Consider the following 4,826-nt stretch of genomic DNA (forward strand, 5'->3'; position numbering starts at 1 on the left):
TCACAGCTGCACGAGAAAAAACCAGACACACTCTAAAGACAAGAACACAGCATCCATGGGACCAGACAACATCCCAGGCTGCGTTCTACACGAACTACAGAACGAACTTGCACCCCACCCAAGTACCATGTTCAATCATAGCCTCACCTCAGGCTGTGTGCCTGCTGAATGGTGCACATCAACGGTTATCCCACTCCACAAGGGGGAGCCACCATGGACCCCAGGAACTACCACCCCATTAGCCTGACAAGCCTGGTCTGCAAGGCCATGGAACTTATAAACAAAGACATTGATAATCTCCAAACTCTGGACTCAACCCAGTTCGGGTTTGTAAAAGGCAGATCATGTCTCCTAAACCCGATAGACTTCTTTGAAGCAGTCACCAAAGCCGTAGACAAGGGTAAGGTGGTTCACACAGCCTATCTAGATCTTGCCAAGGCTTTCGACACCATCCCCCACTCTGGAATTCTAGATAAACTCACTAAACTAAGGATTTTAGGTATAAATCCCCATGTCACAAGATGGGTTGGCAACTGGCTCACTGACAGAACCCACACTGTGAAAGCAGCAGACTCCAAATCCGACTTCAGACCAGTGACAAGTGGAGTACCACAGGGTTCAATCCTGGGTCCTTATCCTGTTTGGTATTGAGTTCTCTGAAGTACAGGCTAACACAGAAGGTCTTTGGCTAACTAAGTTCACAGATGACTGCAAACTAGGAGCCATAACTGAAACTCCCAACGATGTGGACATCCTAAAAAAGGGCCTCACTGAGACAGATGCCTGGTGTCAAAGCCATGGCCTCAAGCTCAATGCCAAGAAGTGCATTGTCATCCCCTTTGGTAAAAACTCTGTGCCCATGAACTACACCATAGGCGGTAGTATACTTAACACCGAAAGTGTGATATGAGACATCGGGACACAGGTGGACAGTAGTCTCTACTTTGATAATCACATCGCCACAGTAGTCAAGAAATCCTACGTGGCACACCTCATCACAAAAGTTTTTTTTTTCTGGATGAGAAAAAGTTTGTTCTCCTCTACTCATCACTCCCCATTAGAGAGTACAATGCCCCTTTTGGTATGTACGTCACAAGACATCTACAACAACTGGAAAGGCCACAGAAATACCTCACAAAGAGGATTACAGGCCTCAAAAAGATGCCCTACGCAGACAGTCTCAAAAAACTCTGGCTTTACTCTGTCGCATATTGCCAACTCAGAGGTGATCTCTGCCTAACATACAAACCTATGTCAAACCCAGAGCTGCTGGACACGGTACACTTAAAGAAATCCCAATCCCTCCGAGCTACACGCTCTAGGGACCTAAACCTTGTCACCGCAATAAACAGAACATGCCGGAGGGGATAGATTCCTCCTGTCCCAGAGACTTCCCATACTCTGGAATAAACTATCTATATCAAACAAAGCTCCTCATTAGCAATCAAGAAAAATCTTGATGATTGGATGGGAAACAGGAAATTCACCCCGGGGATCACCTCTGTGGCTCTGCTCGACAGTGGCACAGGAAAATAATTTTCTTGGGTGGCAAAAGCCAGGGTACCTTTTTGGCTTTGCTTGTATAAGCCTCACGGCCGATAGCCTAGTACCTACCTATGAACCTATATAGAAAGCGGAAATTTCTACAGAATGCATAACTAGTGACTGGGATAAATATGGAGTATAAAAGAAAATATATAAATGAGAGAGCGGGTTGGCATAGTGGTTAGGGTATTTACCTCACAGACACAAGCTAGAAGGTTAGAGTATCATCCTTCAGATAGGCAGATACTAGGGTAGCTGGCCTTGCAGGCTATGAGACATGGAAAAGTAAGGTCACAAGGAAAAAATGCAGAGCGCTAAAGGGAAAAAAAAAATCAGTTTTTGGATAATATGCGCGAGTTTAAGGCTGCTGTTAAACAACTACATTTTGACAACATGAGAGCACAAAAAAAAATCACAATGCCTTAAGCAAAAGAAAATTTAAAGAACTGCCACCAAACATAGGAAGCCCGTGACAAGGAAAATTCGAGATCCTGCAGACTACTCAAACATATTTCGGAAATTATGAAAAGTCTTCTTCTTTCTGCGTTTTCCCGGTTAGGGGTCGCCACAGCGGATCACCTGTCCGCTGATGATTGGCAGTGGAGTTTTACGGTGTCGAGTTGCCAGCCCGGTGCCCCGTGTATAACGCATAAAAGTGTGGAAACAGAAAAATTACAAGTGGAAATATTCATAAAAGAAACTGCCAAGTTTAGAGAAAGCTGAACAATTAATATCCAAGGTGACGTCACCAAGAACAATAACGATCCCAAGAGACGCAAAATAAAGTAAGAAGGTGCTACTATTACTGGAGGCGCTACGATGCAGAGCAGTTAAAAAAAGTCAGATTTCATGAGTACGACAATGGAAGCATTTGCATTCCCCAACAGGACAATATGGCTCATTAGGGTGATACAAGAAGGATTTAACTAGGATGATATATATGAAATTAAACAGTAAATGTTTCACTTTTTACACTACCTGCGATAAACCGTATATACTACTGTAATACGACTAAACAAAGTCTACACACACCTGCTGAAGCAGCTAATTTTCTTATCTTATTTCATATCTTTTTAGTGCACAAACGAAAGCCACAGTAGTGTCTACACCCCCCCCCCAAAAAAAAATAAAAGATGCCTCCACGCACCTGACCATTTGTAAGCACTATCAAAACAAACACGTTTAAAGGGGGTGGGGATAGGGAGTATGTGCTTTTGCTCAGGCATGTGGTCACTGAACTTCATGCTGCGCATACTCGAGAACGTCACCAGCAGACTGTCCCCGTTTATTATGCGCATATACAGTTAATGTTAACTGCCTCCTTCCCCTTATTTTCAGGGTACCCCACTGTGTTAATCTCCTTTAGCAGCCTTTGTTCTGCTGTACCAGTCTCGATAATCAGCAGTTAAACTCTAAGGTTAGAACTATTTTCCCGCAAAAAGATGACATTCCACATAACTTTACTTAAACAATTATTTACAATGAAAGCATGCTTGGCGAACCAATTACTCTGTCGAACTTGTGTTCCTCCGGTTGTCTAAAACAGAGGCAACAATACGTCAGGTATAACGGCCGCATCCTTCCCACCATCACGTGATCCAACGAGCTCGCCTTTTTAACGAAGTACTAAAGCAATGGGCAATTGTCTGAAGATTCCCCGTCTCGAGTTGAGCTGATAGAAAATTATTTCAGCTACCACGCAAGTTTTCTTTACAGTTCTTAAGATTAAAGGCTTATCCATATGCCTTACTACTTAGTCCATTAACACTCATGTCGAATGTCATGTAATCCGACAAAGCGACGACTGTACACTTCAGAGCAAAGCCGGGGTAGCAGAAACGCAGTTCTACCACACAAAACCAAAGTTCACTATAAAGGGCTTCAGTTCTACATGCAAAATGTAATTTTATCTGAAAGACTTAGATTAATTACACTCTACTAAAGCTGATAGTCAATGAAACTGCATCCCAGGCGGAGCATAACAGTGTAAACATTACACGTACCAGCAGCACATGGCAGAACCCCCTCCCCAAAAATGCAGATCCCGACAGACAGGGCCTGTCAATATGAACGCCTACCTTTCGTTCCACCACAATTCAAAATCTCCACTGCTGTAAGACATTCAAGCCTGTGGCGCTTAAAGTGTAGTGCACCGTTTCCTCCCCTTTGCCATGTTAAGCAACGTAATAAGAAAGCCTCACAATAATCCAAAAAAGAAAACTAAATTTCCGCTTTATTACTTTTACTGCGCCACCACACACGGTACTTAAAAACCAAAATCACAAGAAGCAACAGTAAGAATCTTAAGAGGTGGGGACCACTGCATGGATCTGATGTAAACAAGCAGAGAGAAAAGAGTTTCTACTTTATCTCTGCGTTTGTAGTGCTGTCTACCAACAAAATGTCTTACGAACAGAAGTCTGCAAAACAAACATTTAAAAAACACACTTGTGAAGTGTTCACCGCTATGAACCCCGCCCAGGATGCTCTGACTTCACAAAAATATACTAGTAGTAATTACCCTATCCGCCCTTAGTACAAATCGTGCAAGCGGTTTAATAATTTCTTTTCCACGTTAATCCAACGGACTGCAGCACCATAAATTCCCTCACATCAGTTTCAACAATTCCAGACAGTTAAACTGGTTTGTTTGTCGCCTTACTCAAGCAGAGAAAGTAACAGAAAAGTACTCTCACCAAAATCAAGGATGTTGAAAGCGCCTCTCTAATCGTGCTTTTCCCTAATACTTCTGAGCATCACTGTTGCCGAAATCTGAGACGGGGTCGTGTAACAAAAGGCGCAACAAACTCACCTCAGTGACAGACACCCTCTGCTGATCAGATGTAGCGTCAGCACTTCCTCTACAGCTTTTATTTAAATAAACGGCTGCAAATTCAAAAATTAAAAAAAAAAAGAAAACAGTAGCAACTCGTCTAACCACATTGTGTTTATTAACTATTATATTAATTATATTTAGAGAGGTTAATGCTTTAATCGACTTTAAGGCCCCAGTATAAGGAGGACTGTGCTAAGTCTGTAACACCTACTGCTGGTTAAACATTGTTATTACTTGGATACGCAGGTATTCTGTTAAAATAACTGCAGGAACTTCAAACTATTATTTTGCAAATGTGAAAGCACTTAAGTGCTCAGCCATACTGTAAATACATTAAATCTCAGTGAATTTCAAAATCTATGTCTTACGTTGTCTTGAAAACTAAATCAGAGTGATATGTATTAACACAGTTCACATAGTATCTAAATCGGCTGATTTTGACTGT

The 4,826-nt window shown here is 42.2% G+C and overlaps 1 protein-coding gene across 1 annotated transcript in view; it reads right to left on the reverse strand.

The window, feature by feature from the left end:
• LOC122801633 (SUN domain-containing protein 2-like) overlaps positions 1-4,228 on the reverse strand; it is an 874,347-nt gene extending 870,119 nt beyond the window's left edge. Inside the window, exon 1 of the mRNA XM_044071146.1 lies at positions 4,067-4,228. The gene's annotated coding sequence lies outside the window, so the exon portion shown is untranslated. The remainder of the gene's footprint in view (positions 1-4,066) is intronic.
• Between the last annotated feature and the right edge of the window lie 598 nt (positions 4,229-4,826).

Source organism: Protopterus annectens, chromosome 1.part0 (assembly GCF_019279795.1).
Source record: "Protopterus annectens isolate FY-2018-M chromosome 1.part0, PAN1.0, whole genome shotgun sequence".
NCBI classification, from domain to species: Eukaryota; Metazoa; Chordata; order Ceratodontiformes; family Protopteridae; genus Protopterus; species Protopterus annectens.